Genomic DNA, 16,565 nt, shown 5'->3' on the forward strand with positions numbered 1-16,565 from the left:
AAACTGTATGATGATTGCTTTATCTCGAACAAGCGACGTCACGGCCAAAGCCCTGTGATATCGAGGGATGTCACATTATGGGTGGTGGTCTTACAATACTTGACTGCTGCACCCAATGTCATCTGTTTGGTTTTACCCGTTGAATATTTAGGCAAGATATTAAGTGCCTTACCAGTTCTCTCTCTCTTTCCCTCCTTATTCCCTCTTTTTTCTACTCCTTATTTTCCCTCAATGGGAAGAGAGAGTGCTCCAACGCTTAACTCGCTGTAGTCCATACTAAGCCTAATAAATGTATTACCATGAATATGACTAATACCTCATTGTAATAACACACAATGAGACCCAGGGGAATGTTGCCTGACCCTTCACTGGTCCATTTGATCATGCAGGCCATTTAGGACACTCGTGTTGAAAGGTCATTTGGTCAGGCCTAGTCAACTGGCCTATTGTCCATCTCACTATTATCTGACGATACACCACTGTTATGTTTTAGAGGAAATCTCCCATTCTCACCCTGACTCAACAACTTTCACTATTAGGCCATTTCTCAGAAATGTCTTTATCAGTGTGACCTCAAAGCAACATACTGACAAGGATGCATGTTCATATGGTCAATATCAGCAGGAGACAAGTCAAGTTTCAAGCAGAAACTGTGGAAAAAATGATATCTGAGCCGTTTCTGGAGGTAGTGGCAGACAGTTAAACTGGTATAACTCATAATTAGTTACTAACCTTCTGTAATTCTATATCACATATGTATATCTACAGTGATATGGTGAACATGCAGTAGACTACACCCAGACTGTAAAGTAGTGTGATATGGTGAACATGCAGTAGACTACACCCAGACTGTAAAGTAGTGTGATATGGTGAACATGCAGTAGACTACACCCAGACTGTAAAGTAGTGTGATATGGTGAACATGCAGTAGACTACACCCAGACTGTAAAGTAGTGTGATATGGTGAACATGCAGTAGACTACACCCAGACTGTAAAGTAGTGTGATATGGTGAACATGCAGTAGACTACACCCAGACTGTAAAGTAGTGTGATATGGTGAACATGCAGTAGACTACACCCAGACTGTAAAGTAGTGTGACATGGTGAACATGCAGTAGACTACACCCAGACTCTATAAAGTAGTGTGATATATGGTGAACATGCAGTAGACTACACCCAGACTCTGTAAATTAGGAAATCACTATTTGAGGAATGTGGATAGATGGACCTTTGTTTGGACGTGGAGGGATGCCTCTTATAAGCCCTGTCTGTCTGCAACACTCCCAGCATCCCCTCTGTTCTTCCATACAGGATGACTAACCTAACTTGTGTCCTATGATGAGCCGGGTTCGACGCCCGATGAGATGTAAATATACTATAAGTTGAACACAATGTGCAGGTGAATGAGGCTGAGGTGAGATCAGATAGATACTGAAGACAGTCTCTCCTCTCTGTGACCAATTCTCAAGATAAACAACAAGTCACAGATCATTGACAGGTACCTACAGTAGTGGCAGAGCATGCTCCACTCTCTGCTGCGTTAGTTCACACACACACACACTTGAGTGCTAACAGGTTCAGCTGGGGGTCAGAGGACATATGGGAGGTAGAGGAACGACAGGCCTGGGGCGGCCATGTTTGTTTTGATGCGTCTGACTGACTCCAGATCAGATACACACTGACAGGACAGACAGGCTTGGAGAGAAGGTTACTCTGACACACACACAGACTGGTGAATCCAAGTGTGTATCAGTTGCTGTTGGTACAACCATGCACTGTATAGGCCTACAGTAGACTCAAACTGAGTCGTTTCTTTCCATTGTGTTTGTTTAACATTGGCCATGTCAAGGTTCATTCTAAATGTCCATTCTCTTAACGAGACACAAACCCCGTGTGCGTGTGTGTGTGTGTGTGTGTGTGTGTGTGTGCATGACTGTCTGTGCCGTAGGTCATGAATTAAGAAAATGTATATTGCCAATGACATATGAGAGGGGACAGTAATTGCTAGCCCTTTCTTTGTAATATTTGAATGAAGATATTGAATGACTCTCTGGTATCTGAGGTCGGACCACTTAATATGATTTAGTTATGAAACCATTGAACTAAATCCAGGTACACAGCCATTGACCTGCTCGCACAGAGATGTGTGTGTGTGTTGGGGCCAGTTGGGCCTTTTTCTGTTAATGTGCAACCTGATCTGGACTGTCTCTCTCTCTCTCCTCTCTCTCAAAGACAGCTGATTGAGCTGGGGGGGGGTGAAAGGTCAGAGGCTGTTGAAATCAAACTGATCAGCTTGGCTTTCAAAACAAAATCCAGCTGCAGAACACAAACTACCTTTGGAACATTTCAGTCAGCAGAACTTCACTGCAGGTCATATTGGGGACATGGTTTGATAACCTTCTAGTTTACCTGATGCCTGGTTAGATTTCTCAGCAATACAACATATTTCTAGTGATCGGCTATCAGGAGCACATATTTAGTGTTTACAGCTTCTATTTCCTCAGAAAGGTGTGTGTCACCTGTGAGACAGAACCTGATGGTCTTGTTCCAGGGCTCATCTTATGTCTGTATCCTGTTTGCTGTGTGTGTGAGCTGTGTTTTCCTGCTTAGTGGACTAGTGTCCACATGGAAGCAGTGGTGACAGGGTTGATTTACTAAAACACAGGCACCCAGAGATGGGGTCAGTGGTGCCTGTGATCGTATGAGAAAGAGCAGCAGGTGTGTGTGTGTGTGTAAACACAGCTCCATCTCTTTCCCCATTCCATGTGGAACCGAGGACCCAGAGTCCTAAAGAGCAGCAGGTGTGTGTGTGTGTAAACACAGCTCCATCTCTTTCCCCATTCCATGTGGAACCGAGGACCCAGAGTCCTAAAGAGCAGCAGGTGTGTGTGTGTGTGTAAACACGGCTCCATCTCTTTCCCCATTCCATGTGGAACCGAGGACCCAGAGTCCTAAAGAGCAGTGTGTGTGTGTGTGTGTGTGTGTAAACACAGCTCCATCTCTTTCCCCATTCCATGTGGAACCGAGGACCCAGAGCCCTAAAGAGCAGGAGCAAAAGGTCTCCCATTAAGGCCGGCTCTGGTTCCTAGAAATCTGCTTATTTTAACACTTCCGTGCGGTGCTCTGAGCTATCTGTTTACTTTTACTAGAATGCATTCGTGGCTGAGGCTTCAGTAGCACACACAAGGTCTGCCATATTGAGTGATGTCACTTACATTAGGCAGGTTTCCATTGACCCAGGTTTATGTGACAAAATCCTTGCAAAATGTGTAATGGAAACGGCAGATATAGGATACATTTGAAAATAAATATATATATTTTTTAATCTGTTCGACAGGGGTGGATTTTTCTTTAGTCGAACTTTATTGCGACCAAATGATGATGGAAACAGTGTTTTTGAATAAATTATGATTTAGAGAATCATTTTGAAGGTATGCCGGGTAAGTCATCACGTATGTATAAAGCTCCACTTAATATTTAATTATAAATACTTAGACATTGTTCTTGCTAACTTCATTTTTTCTGCAATCAAAAAAGTCCTGGCACAAATCATTCTCATGTGCCAACATATCATCACGATCCATGCCATGGTAAAACCTGCACTCCCGTAGAGTTCAAATGATTGGATGGGGAAACTTGCATCCAGCCAACTAGAAAAGCAAGACAAAGCAATTCAGGCTTTCTTGAAGGTCAGGACAACGATTGGCACATGAGAATGATTTGAATATGGCAAATATTAGTCCGTTTTTGCTTTCTCTCCATGCTGTCCTTTGAGACATGAAACAGATGGGATGGAGGGCATTATTAACGTATAAATGCCTAAATTGATCATGTAAACACTTCAACCACTTAATCTTCTTCGACACTAGGTTTTTATGAATGTATTTATTTTGGTCTACCGTCATTACGTTGAGTTGTTTTTATCATCACAAGATGCACCATAGCAGGTAATTGTCACATCTATTTTCTATGCAAACGTTCTAAATGTTGACAAAAAAATCACTGGACAAGTTAATGGAAACATTGCTACTATGTAATAACTATTACATCCTAGCTACTATGTAATAACTACTACATCCTAGCTACTATGTAATAACTATTACATCCTAGCTACTATGTAATAACTATTATATCCTAGCTACTATGTAATAACTATTACATCCTAGCTACTATGTAATAACTATTATATCCTAGCTACTATGTAATAACTACTACATCCTAGCTACTATGTAATAACTATTACATCCTAGCTACTATGTAATAACTATTACATCCTAGCTACTATGTAATAACTACTACATCCTAGCTACTATGTAATAACTATTACATCCTAGCTACTATGTAATAACTATTACATCCTAGCTACTATGTAATAACTATTACATCCTAGCTACTATGTAATAACTACTACATCCTAGCTACTATGTAATAACTATTACATCCTAGCTACTATGTAATAACTATTACATCCTAGCTACTATGTAATAACTACTACATCCTAGCTACTATGTAATAACTATTACATCCTAGCTACTATGTAATAACTATTACATCCTAGCTACTATGTAATAACTATTACATCCTAGCTACTATGTAATAACTATTACATCCTAGCTACTATGTAATAACTATTACATCCTAGCTACTATGTAATAACTATTACATCCTAGCTACTATGTAATAACTATTACATCCTAGCTACTATGTAATAACTATTACATCCTAGCTACTATGTAATAACTATTACATCCTAGCTACTATGTAATAACTATTACATCCTAGCTACTATGTAATAACTATTACATCCTAGCTACTATGTAATAACTATTACATCCTAGCTACTATGTAATAACTATTACATCCTAGCTACTATGTAATAACTATTACATCCTAGCTACTATGTAATAACTATTACATCCTAGCTACTATGTAATAACTATTACATCCTAGCTACTATGTAATAACTATTACATCCTAGCTACTATGTAATAACTATTACATCCTAGCTACTATGTAATAACTATTACATCCTAGCTACTATGTAATAACTACTACATCCTAGCTACTATGTAATAACTATTACATCCTAGCTACTATGTAATAACTATTACATCCTAGCTACTATGTAATAACTACTACATCCTAGCTACTATGTAATAACTACTACATCCTAGCTACTATGTAATAACTACTACATCCTAGCTACTATGTAATAACTACTACATCCTAGCTACTATGTAATAACTATTACATCCTAGCTACTATGTAATAACTACTACATCCTAGCTACTATGTAATAACTACTACATCCTAGCTACTATGTAATAACTACTACATCCTAGCTACTATGTAATAACTATTACATCCTAGCTACTATGTAATAACTATTACATCCTAGCTACTATGTAATAACTACTACATCTTTGCTACTATGTAATAACTACTACATCCTAGCTACTATGTAATAACTACTACATCCTAGCTACTATGTAATAACTACTACATCCTAGCTACTATGTAATAACTACTACATCCTAGCTACTATGTAATAACTACTACATCCTAGCTACTATGTAATAACTATTACATCCTAGCTACTATGTAATAACTATTACATCCTAGCTACTATGTAATAACTATTACATCCTAGCTACTATGTAATAACTATTACATCCTAGCTACTATGTAATAACTATTACATCCTAGCTACTATGTAATAACTATTACATCCTAGCTACTATGTAATAACTACTACATCCTAGCTACTATGGGAAATAATGATGTTGACCTTCAATGATTTGCAACCGAAGTAACGTACAGTGCATTCAGAAAGTATTCAGACCCCTTAACTTTTTCCACATTTTGTTACGTGACAGCCTTATTCCAAAATGGATGAAATAGTTTCCCCCCTCATCAATCTACACACAATACCCCATAATGACAAGCAAAAACAGTGTTTTAGAGGTCTGAGGTCCTGACCGCTCTGGAGTAGGTTTTATCAAGGATCTCTCTGTACTTTGCTCTGTTAATCTTTCCCTCGATCCTGACTAGTCTCCCAGTCCCTGCCGCTGAAAACATCCCCACAGAATGATGCTGCCACCACCATGCTCCACCATAGGGATGCTGCTACCACCATGCTTCACCATAGGGATGGTGACATGTTTCCTCCAGTTGTGACAATTGGCATTCAGGCCAAAGAGTTAAATCTTCATTTCATCAGACCAGAGAATCTTGTTACTCATGGCCTGAGAGTCTTTAGGTGCTTTTTGGCAAACTCCAAGCGGGCTGTCATGTGCCTTTTACTGAGGAGTGGCTTCTGTCTGGCCACTCTACCAAAAAGGCCTGATAGGTGGAGTGCTGCAGAGATGTTTGTCCTTCTGGATGGTTCTCTCATCTCCACAACGGAACTTTGGAGCTCTGTCAGAGTGATTATCGGGTCACCTCCCTGACCAAGGCCCTTCTCCCCTGATTACTCAGTTTAGCCGGATGGCCAGCTCTAGGAAGAGTCTTGGTAGTTCCAAACTTCTTCTACTTAAGAATGATGGAGGCCACTGTGTTCTTGGGGACTTTCAATGCTGCATAAATGTTTTGGTTCCCTTCCCCAGATCTGTGCTTCGACACAATCCTGTCTCGGAGCCCTATGGACAATTCCTTCCACCTCATGGCTTGGTTTTTGCTCTGACGTGCACTGTAAACTGTGGGACTTTATATAGACAGGTGTGTGCTTATCCAAGTCATGTCCAATCAATTGCATTTACCACAGGTGAACTCCAAGTTGTAGAAATATCTCAAATAAGATATTTCTGTTTTTAATACATTTGCAAACATTTCTAAAAACTTGATTTCGCTTTGCCATTATGGGGTATTGTGTGTAGATTGATCATTTGTTTTATTTAATCCATTTTTAGAATAAGGCTGTAACGTAGCAAAATGTGGAAAAGTCAAGGGGTCTGAATTTGTTCCAAATGTACTGTAGGGTGACAAATCTAACAATTGTGGGAAAATTGATTTCCACTTGGTCCCTAACATGCACTCGCATATTCTGCCAATCACTACTGTGTTCTCCCCTTCCTTTTTGTTTTCAAAACCAAAACACCAGGGACAGACAGACACCTGACCAGGGTGATGTGTTGAGATTGGGTGGGTGGGTGGGTGGGTGGGGGGTTTTGAAGCATGTGCTGGATGTGTGACACTACTTCCTCTTCTTAGCCCCGCCCTCAGGGTCCCCACTTCCTCTTTCTGGGTCTGATATTTTGTGGTCTGTGTGGTCTGTGTATCACCTCTTTGCTTGGTAGTAGTCATTTCTGAGCCTGCAGGAGTTTTTCCTGACCACATGACCTTAAAACATTTTGGGCCCACATTATAGGCTACAACGAGTTATCCCTGGCCAGCTCATCTGGTCACTAGAAACTCCTGATCCTGTAAACTTTTCATAGCTAGTGCTACCAAACGTTTCCATATAATATCGCCTACACCATCACAATAAAGACGTTATTTATTTTAGACAGATCCAAGGAAACATGATATGAAGAAAATGTAGTCTATTTCAGAAGAACAGAATAGCATCTTCTGAGTTGTCCTTATGTTAGGTCCTGATCTGGCTATGCCAAATAGCTGTGGGCTACACTAGTTAATTTAGCAGATGAGATTTGCTTAGAATTCCATGGCGACTCCAATTTGTAAGTCGCTCTGGATAAGAGCGTCTGCTAAATGACTTAAATGTAAATGTAAATGTTATTTCATAGTTTGAAGAATACAATTGAACATAGCTGAATAAAATAGAAAGTATATTTTCTCAACGATTTGAGGGAGTGAACACATGCGGCTATTCTGTGTTGAGTGGTTAACAAAGACACAGGTCCTCCTATATGCTTCATTTAGAGATATTTATGTAACTTTAGTTGTGGAACATGTTGGGCTGTATGTTTTGATGTTTAATACATTCTAAGGCAGCAGGATGAGACTAATGATGTTTAATACATTCTAAGGCAGCAGGATGAGACTAATGATGTTTAATACATTCTAAGGCAGCAGGATGAGACTAATGATGTTTAATACATTCTAAGGCAGCAGGATGAGACTAATGATGTTTAATACATTCTAAGGCAGCAGGATGAGACTAATGATGTTTAATACATTCTAAGGCAGCAGGATGAGACTAATGATGTTTAATACATTCTAAGGCAGCAGGATGAGACTAATGATGTTTAATACATTCTAAGGCAGCAGGATGAGACTAATGATGTTTAATATATTCTAAGGCAGCAGGATGAGACTAATGATGTTTAATACATTCTAAGGCAGCAGGATGAGACTAATGATGTTTAATACATTCTAAGGCAGCAGGATGAGACTAATGATGTTTAATACATTCTAAGGCAGCAGGATGAGACTAATGATGTTTTATTTTAAGTAGCATGAAAGGTATGAGTTCTGCTTTGTTTTTTTCTGCTTTGTTTTTTTCTGCTTTGTTTTTTGTACACACTTCATCAGTCTCTCATTCACAATTTGACAAGCACTTTATAATGCCTCGAATCTCCCGGCTGCATCCCCTTTGTGTGGCCGTAACGCCCCTAATGAATCCATGCCTTTCTGCCCTTGGGCTGAATATAATCATTATAATTCCCTTCTCCCGGCTGTGTTTTATTCATTTGACCTTTTATTTAACTAGGCAAGTTAGTTAACCTGTTGCTTCTACTCGGGACGCTTGCGTCCCAACTAGAGCTCTGGAAATGCAAATGCTCTACGCTAAATGCTAATAGTATTAGTTAAAACTCAAAAGTTCATTAAAATACACATGCAGGGTATCGAATTAAAGCTACACTCGTTGTGAATCCAGGCAACAAGTCAGATTTTTAAAATGCTTTTCGGCGAAAGCATGAGAAGCTATTATCTGATAGCATGTAACACCCAAAAAGACCCACAGGGGACGTAAACAAAATAATTAGCATTTCGGCGTGACAAACCGCACAATAAAATAGAAAACATTCATTACCTTTCACCATCTTCTTTGTTGGCACTCCTAGATGTCCCATAAACACTATTTGGGTCTTTATTTCGATTAAATCGGTCCATATAAAGCCTAGATATCGTTATATGTAGACTGTGTGATAAACGAAAAAAACATAGTTTCAAAACGTAACGTCATTTTTTAAAATTCAAAAAGTCGACGATAAACTTTCACAAAACACTTCGAAATACGTTTGTAATGCAACTTTAGGTATTAGTAAACGTTAATAAGCGATAAAATTCATCAGGAGGCGATGTAAAGATCATTAGCTGTCCGTCTGGAAAAATGTCCGGCTAGAAACTCAACGAAAATATCCGGTCCTAGACCATAGGAGATACGGTGCCCTGCATGTGTTTGACCAAGAAAAAACTCGAAGGGAAATGACAAGACTCTAGACACCGTGTGGAAGCTGTAGGTACTGCAACCTCAGTCAATTAATTGTGGTTCACCTTTATCAATGGGTTCAAGTAGCGCATGGATATATTTTCCCATTTTCAGTGATCAGTTTTTCCTGTGCTTTTCGATGTAAATGCCGTTCTGGTAAAGCCACAGCAGTGATTTAACCAGTTTTATAAACGTCTGAGTGTTTTCTATCCACACAGACTAAGCAAATGCATATACTATATTCCTGGCATGAGTAGCAGGGCGCTGAAATGTTGCGCGATTTTTAACAGAATGTTCAAAAAAGTAGAGGGTCGACTTAAGAGGTTAAGAACAAATTCTTATTTTCAATGACGGCCTACCATGGAACAGTGGGTTAACTGCCTTGTTCAGGGGCAGAATGACAGATTTGTACCTTGTCAGCTCGGGGATTCGATCTTGCAACCTTTCGGTTACTCGTCCAATGCTCTAACCACTAGGCTATGCTGCCGCCCTGGCTGCGTGCCTAAGCACCTCTCACTCAAATGGCTCTTCGTCACTTGATCGGGTCTTTCTCAGAGGTTACAAGTAGAGACAGACACCGGGGATGCACCTGCGTGTGCATCGTTATCCAATTCTGAGGTGCATATTGAAGATATAGGAAGAACTGTCCACATTTAGTTTTCATCAGCCAACACGATGTGTAGGCCTAACGAACAGAAAAAGCACTAGCCTATCTCAATCTACTATCCCCCACAGTACAAAGTTTATCTATTCTGTGCGAGAAATTAATATTCCAAACAGTTGTGGGATGTGATAGATTCCAAATTAATACAACAACTAGCATAAACTGTTTTAAGCAATGAACCTGACGCAACAGATCAGAACATTTAGCTTAAAACGTTGATAAACTATTAGGTTATTTCTTCACATTATAAGCGCAGCAATGCGAACACAACAGTAGGCTATAAGCATGAATGTTCCATTAGCAGGAAAACACCATTCTCAAAAGTGACCACAAATGTGATTATGCAAGTAATGCTGTTATTATAAAGGTCCTAATCCAGGCACTGGTCATCTCCCGTCTGGATTACTGCAACTCGCTGTTGGCTGGGCTCCCTGCCTGTGCCATTAAACCCCTACAACTCATCCAGAACGCCGCAGCCCGTCTGGTGTTCAACCTTCCCAAGTTCTCTCACGTCACCCCGCTCCTCCGCTCTCTCCACTGGCTTCCAGTTGAAGCTCGCATCCGATACAAGACCATGGTGCTTGCCTACGGAGCAGTGAGGGGAACGGCACCTCAGTACCTCCAGGCTCTGATCAGGCCCTACACCCAAACAAGGGCACTGCGTTCATCCACCTCTGGCCTGCTCGCCTCCCTACCACTGAGGAAGTACAGTTCCCGCTCAGCCCAGTCAAAACTGTTCGCTGCTCTGGCCCCCCAATGGTGGAACAAACTCCCTCATGACGCCAGGACAGCGGAGTCAATCACCACCTTCCGGAGACACCTGAAACCCCACCTCTTTAAGGAATACCTAGGATAGGATAAAGTAATCCTTCTCCCCCTCCCCCCCTTAAAAGACCTAGATGCACTATTGTAAAGTGGCTGTTCCACTGGATGTCATAAGGTGAAAGCACCAATTTGTAAGTCGCTCTGGATAAGAGCGTCTGCTAAATGACTTAAATGTAAATGTAAATGTATGTAAATGTGCGTTTTTATGGTGAAATGATCTCCCCACACTTGAACCTTACGCACTACATATGCATGCTAGTTAGGCTCTACACCGGTTGGAATGTGGATTAGTATGCTCCATTTTAAGAAATGATCTGGCCACTAGTTGTGATACAGACCTAATTTAAACATTATTGGTCTAGGCTACATGAAGAGTGTGATTATGGGCATCATTCACAGGTAATAATACATCATTCACAGGTGATAATACATCATTCACAGGTGATAATACATCATTCACAGGTGATAATACATCATTCACAGGTGATAATACATCATTCACAGGTGATAATACATCATTCACAGGTGATAAAACATCATTCACAGGTGATAAAACTTCATTCACAGGTGATAATACATCATTCACATGTGATAATACATCATTCACAGGTGATAATACATCATTCACAGGTGATAATACATCATTCACAGGTGATAATACATCATTCATACATCATTCACAGGTGATAATACATCATTCACAGGTGATAAAACATCATTCACAGGTGATAGGCTAGTAATGTCACTCATCACACTATTATTGATTTAATGTTGTCTTTAAATATACTAAATCATGTATGTGTGAAATTTGTGTTGATTTAGAATGGACCATTATCATGCACCTGTCTCAAAACAGGGGCAGCGGGGAAAATACATGTCATCTACAATATGCACTTAAATAGAGAATGGAGGACGCTTTTCCTGTGGTTCAGGCAGGCAGGTAGCAAGTTTGGTAGGCTACTAATAACCATCAGCATCAGAGCATGGAGAAACCTAGTTACCGTGACTAAACGGTCAAGTGAAATTTGACTGCCGTCATGACTCCGCTGGTGTGGCGGTAATACGGTCACCGTAACAACCCTATCTGAGTCCATATTTCCTCCTAAATGCATTAGAAGAAATCTGCAGGCCTCAATCCCAAATGAATTGACTCTGTCCAACTCAACACCACTTTATTGGCAGGAAAAACATGAACAACATTACCAAAGGAGAAAGATAGGAATAGATGAGAAAATGAAGGTAGCCTACTGAATATGGATTGATTATATAACACACTCAATCAGCCTGTTATGTGAACGGGATGACGTAAAGACAAACTCTTTTTATATCCTACACACACACGCACACATACAGTATTCACACACACACTTTCTCCTAGGCCGTTAAGTGAGGGTGAAGACACTGTAAAGACTATCTGTCTGTCCTACTATCCCTCCAGCTCAGTACTCAGACAGAGAAAGTTTTTTCTAAAGTGCTTAAAGCTGTTGGATATCAGCACTTCTGTCAGTGTTTAAATCAGTCCTTCCCTTAGTGTTGATAGCAGCACCTCCGTCAGTGTTTAAATCATTCCTTCCCTTAGTGTTGATAGCAGCACCTCCGTCAGTGTTTAAATCAGTCCTTCCCTTAGTGTTGATAGCAGCACCTCCGTCAGTGTTTAAATCAGTCCTTCCCTTAGTGTTGATAGCAGCACCTCCGTCAGTGTTTAAATCAGTCCTTCCCTTAGTGTTGATAGCAGCACCTCCGTCAGTGTTTAAATCAGTCCTTCCCTTAGTGTTGATAGCAGCACCTCCGTCAGTGTTTAAATCACTCCTTCCCTTAGTGTTGATAGCAGCACCTCCGTCAGTGTTTAAATCAGTCCTTACCTTAGTGTTGATATCAGCACCTCCGTCAGTGTTTAAATCACTCCTTCCCTTAGTGTTGATAGCAGCACCCCCGTCAGTGTTTAAATCAGTCCTTCCCTTAGTGTTGATAGCAGCACCTCCGTCAGTGTTTAAATCAGTCCTTCCCTTAGTGTTGATAGCAGCACCTCCGTCAGTGTTTAAATCAGTCCTTCCCTTAGTGTTGATAGCAGCACCTCCGTCAGTGTTTAAATCAGTCCTTACCTTAGTGTTGATAGCAGCACCTCCGTCAGTGTTTAAATCAGTCCTTCCCTTAGTGTTGATAGCAGCACCTCCGTCAGTGTTTAAATCAGTCCTTCCCTTAGTGTTGATAGCAGCACCTCCGTCAGTGTTTAAATCAGTCCTTCCCTTAGTGTTGATAGCAGCACCTCCGTCAGTGTTTAAATCAGTCCTTCCCTTAGTGTTGATAGCAGCACCTCCGCTCGCTGTCCTCCCTCCTCTCTAAGCTCCGTCTCAGCAGAACACTTATCGAGCAGGATTAGTAACGCTGGAAATCACAGCTATTTTAATAGGTACTATATGACACAGATATGCTTTATTTGATCAAAACATTCCTCTTTTGCTCACAGGGAGTTATTCACAGGCGCTGACATATTTTCTGTGTGATGGTGGGCTTGATTGTGCTTGTTTAATGTGTGTCTGCAGCATTCCTGTCTGGTGTTACATTCACCAGAAACCCCTTCATGTTTGGTGATAGTAAAGGCGTTGCTGAGCAGATCCTGAGTTTCTGTTATAGTGACTCCCATGATGATTGTCACCAGTATTAGCACCTTGAGACGGCACTTACCGAGACGGCCACCATCGGCAACAGCCCTCTACGCTCACTGACTAAACTCCCAAAACATCTTACCCCTTCTCTCTCGCTCTCCCTCAGCCTTCCTCGCTTCCTGTTCTTCTCTCTCGCTCTCCCTCAGCCTTCCTCGCTTCCTGTTCTTCTCTCTCGCTCTCCCTCAGCCTTCCTCACTTCCTGTTCTTCTCTCTCGCTCTCCCTCAGCCTTCCTCGCTTCCTGTTCTTCTCTCTCGCTCTCCCTCAGCCTTCCTCGCTTCCTGTTCTTCTCTCTCGCTCTCCCTCAGCCTTCCTCGCTTCCTGTTCTTCTCTCTCGCTCTCCCTCAGCCTTCCTCGCTTCCTGTTCTTCTCTCTCGCTCTCCCTCAGCCTTCCTCGCTTCCTGTTCTTCTCTCTCGCTCTCCCTCAGCCTTCCTCGCTTCCTGTTCTTCTCTCTGTTTGTCCCTGCTAGCCCATCTCTCACTGTCTCTCACTCTCTCTCTCTCTCTGTCTTTCTCTGTCTTTCTCTGTCCCTCTCTGTCCCTCTCTGTCTCTCTGTCTCTCTCACGGTCTCTCACGGTCTCTCTCGGTCTCTCTCTCTGTCTCTCTCTGTCTCTCTCTCTGTCTCTGTCTCTCTCTGCTAGCCCATCTCTCTGTCTCTCTCTCTCTCTCTCTCTCTCTCTCTCTCTCTCTCTCTCTCTCTCTCTCTGTCTCTCTGTCTCTGTGCGTGTGAATGTAGATGCCAGCTAGGTCAAAGGCAGGCATAGTTGTCATACTTTAAAGTGAGCAGCTCCCTGCTAATCCCCCCCTGATGTGGCGAGAGCGGGAGGGACAGTCGAAGAGATTGGGAGAGAGAGAAAAAGCGAGTTGCAAAGAGAGAGACCCCTCGGACAACAACAGTAACACAATTAGACTCAACCAAATCATGAGAAAACAAATAGATTATTAAAAAACATGGCAAACTGGAATGTTGACCCTAAACAGAAAGTACACAGTGGAAGTATTCCTGACTACTGTGACTGACCCATAATTAAGGCAGGCTTTGACTATGTACAGACTCTGAGCATTGCTATTGAGAGAAGCCGCCATATGCAGACCAGGCTATTTGCACACTGCCCACAAAATGAGGTGGAAACTGAGCTGCACTTCCTAACCTGCCAAATGTATGACCATATTAGAGAGACATATTTCCCTCAGATTACACAGATCCACAAAGAATTCCAAAGCAAAACTAATTTTTATAAGAAATAATTGTCCCTGCGGCTGAATCAAGTTGAGGATCCTTGATCTAGGTTATCTGGGATGATGGTGTTGATGTGTGTCATGACCAGCCTTTCAAAGCACTTCATAATTACAGATGTGAGTTCTACAAGGGGACAGTCATTTAGGCAGGTTACCTTGGATCTCTTGGGAACAGGGACAATGGTGGTCAGCTTGAAACATGTTGGGATTACAGACTGGGACAAGGAGAGATTGAACATGTCTGTGAAGACACCTGCCTGCTGGTCTGTGAATGCTTTGAGAACAAAATATATATAAAGACAACTTTATCCCATTACTCAACAGTATGAAAGCAGATCTAATTAAATAGAAACAATCTTCCAAGTAGAATCAACCTCTTCAGAATGTCACGTCTCACAAAGCTTTTACATTCATTCTCGGTAATACTAACTACCCCACTGAAGACATTCTTTAAAAAACTACTTGGTCATAAAATACTTTATATGGACAAATAAAACTCATAGAATGAAAAGGAAAGTTTTACATCGTCCTAAATCTGAGGGTGGTTTTAAACTTCCAGACTTGAAATTGTATCAACTCACCATCCAGGGCTTTTACTTGCGACATATAGTTAAATGCACTAAAGAAGAACAATGGGAACATATTGAAGATGCTCATCCCCTTAGTTCCAGTGAAGGGAAATCTTAACGCTACAGCATATAATGACATTCTGTGCTTCCAACTTTGTGGCATCAGTTTGGGGAAGGGCCTGGACACAGTCCGGACCTCAACCCCATCGAACACCTTTGGGATGAATTGGAACACCGACTGCGAGTCAGGCCTAATCGCCCAACATCAGTGCCCGACCTCACTAATGCTCTTTTGGCTGAATGGAAGCAAGTCCCCACAGCAATATTCCAACATCTAGTGGAAAGCCTTCCCAGAAGAGTGGAGGCTGTTAGAGCAGCACTGTTCCAACATCTAGTGGAAAGCCTTCCCAGAAGAGTGGAGGCTGTTATAGCAGCAAAGGGGAGACCTGTTATGCGGAGCGGAGCAGGTGAACCGTAGAGCAGACTCAGACGAGGAAACTGGGATAAGGTGACCAAGGTATTTATTGAAAAACAGGGGGAAGATGGGATGAAGGCCAGGGAAAGCTCTGGTTGCAGGGAGCCAGGTGCTGAGGCTGAGGCTGGAGCGAGGGCAGTTAGGGATGGGTAAGCAGGTCCGGAGAGGAAGCCAAGGAAACAGTAGAGTGGGGAGTCCAGGGACTGACGGGACGTGGGACTGGAGACAGGGACCAGAGTCATAGTGGACAGAACTGTAGTGGAGAGGAAAACAGCGTCAGGCTTGGGAAAACAGGATCTATAGAGGAACAACCGGCTAAAAACACAGACTGACTGAGCAGAGGTTACAATCTGGCAGTGTGGAAGTGGCAGGATTGAGTATTTGATTATGTCTTGATTAAGGAACAGGTGCAGCTGGTGGGGATCTGCTCTGCCTCCAGCACACCTGTCTCCGTCCACACAATCACACACAGAGAGAGGGGAAGAGGGAGCGAGCACTCGGGGAGTGGGGGCAGGTTAGGGAGACACAGGATGAGCAGTAGAGGGCGTGAGCAGATGTAACAGGACCAACTCTATATTAATGCCCATGGTTTTGGAATGAGATGTTCGACGAGCATCCACATACTTTTGATCATATTATGTACTATAAAGTACAAAAGCTATGGTCAGAATTAGAAAGTTGGCTGTCAAGAAGTATTACAATGTAAATGAAGATTTAATCCGCCTGTCAGCAT

General features: G+C 41.8%; 1 protein-coding gene across 1 annotated transcript in view; it reads left to right on the plus strand.

The window, feature by feature from the left end:
* The window catches only part of LOC115125325 (transcription factor EB-like), an 89,307-nt gene that overhangs the window by 1,075 nt on the left and 71,667 nt on the right, over positions 1-16,565 (plus strand).

Source organism: Oncorhynchus nerka, linkage group LG15 (genome assembly GCF_034236695.1).
Source record: "Oncorhynchus nerka isolate Pitt River linkage group LG15, Oner_Uvic_2.0, whole genome shotgun sequence".
Taxonomy (NCBI): domain Eukaryota; kingdom Metazoa; phylum Chordata; class Actinopteri; order Salmoniformes; family Salmonidae; genus Oncorhynchus; species Oncorhynchus nerka.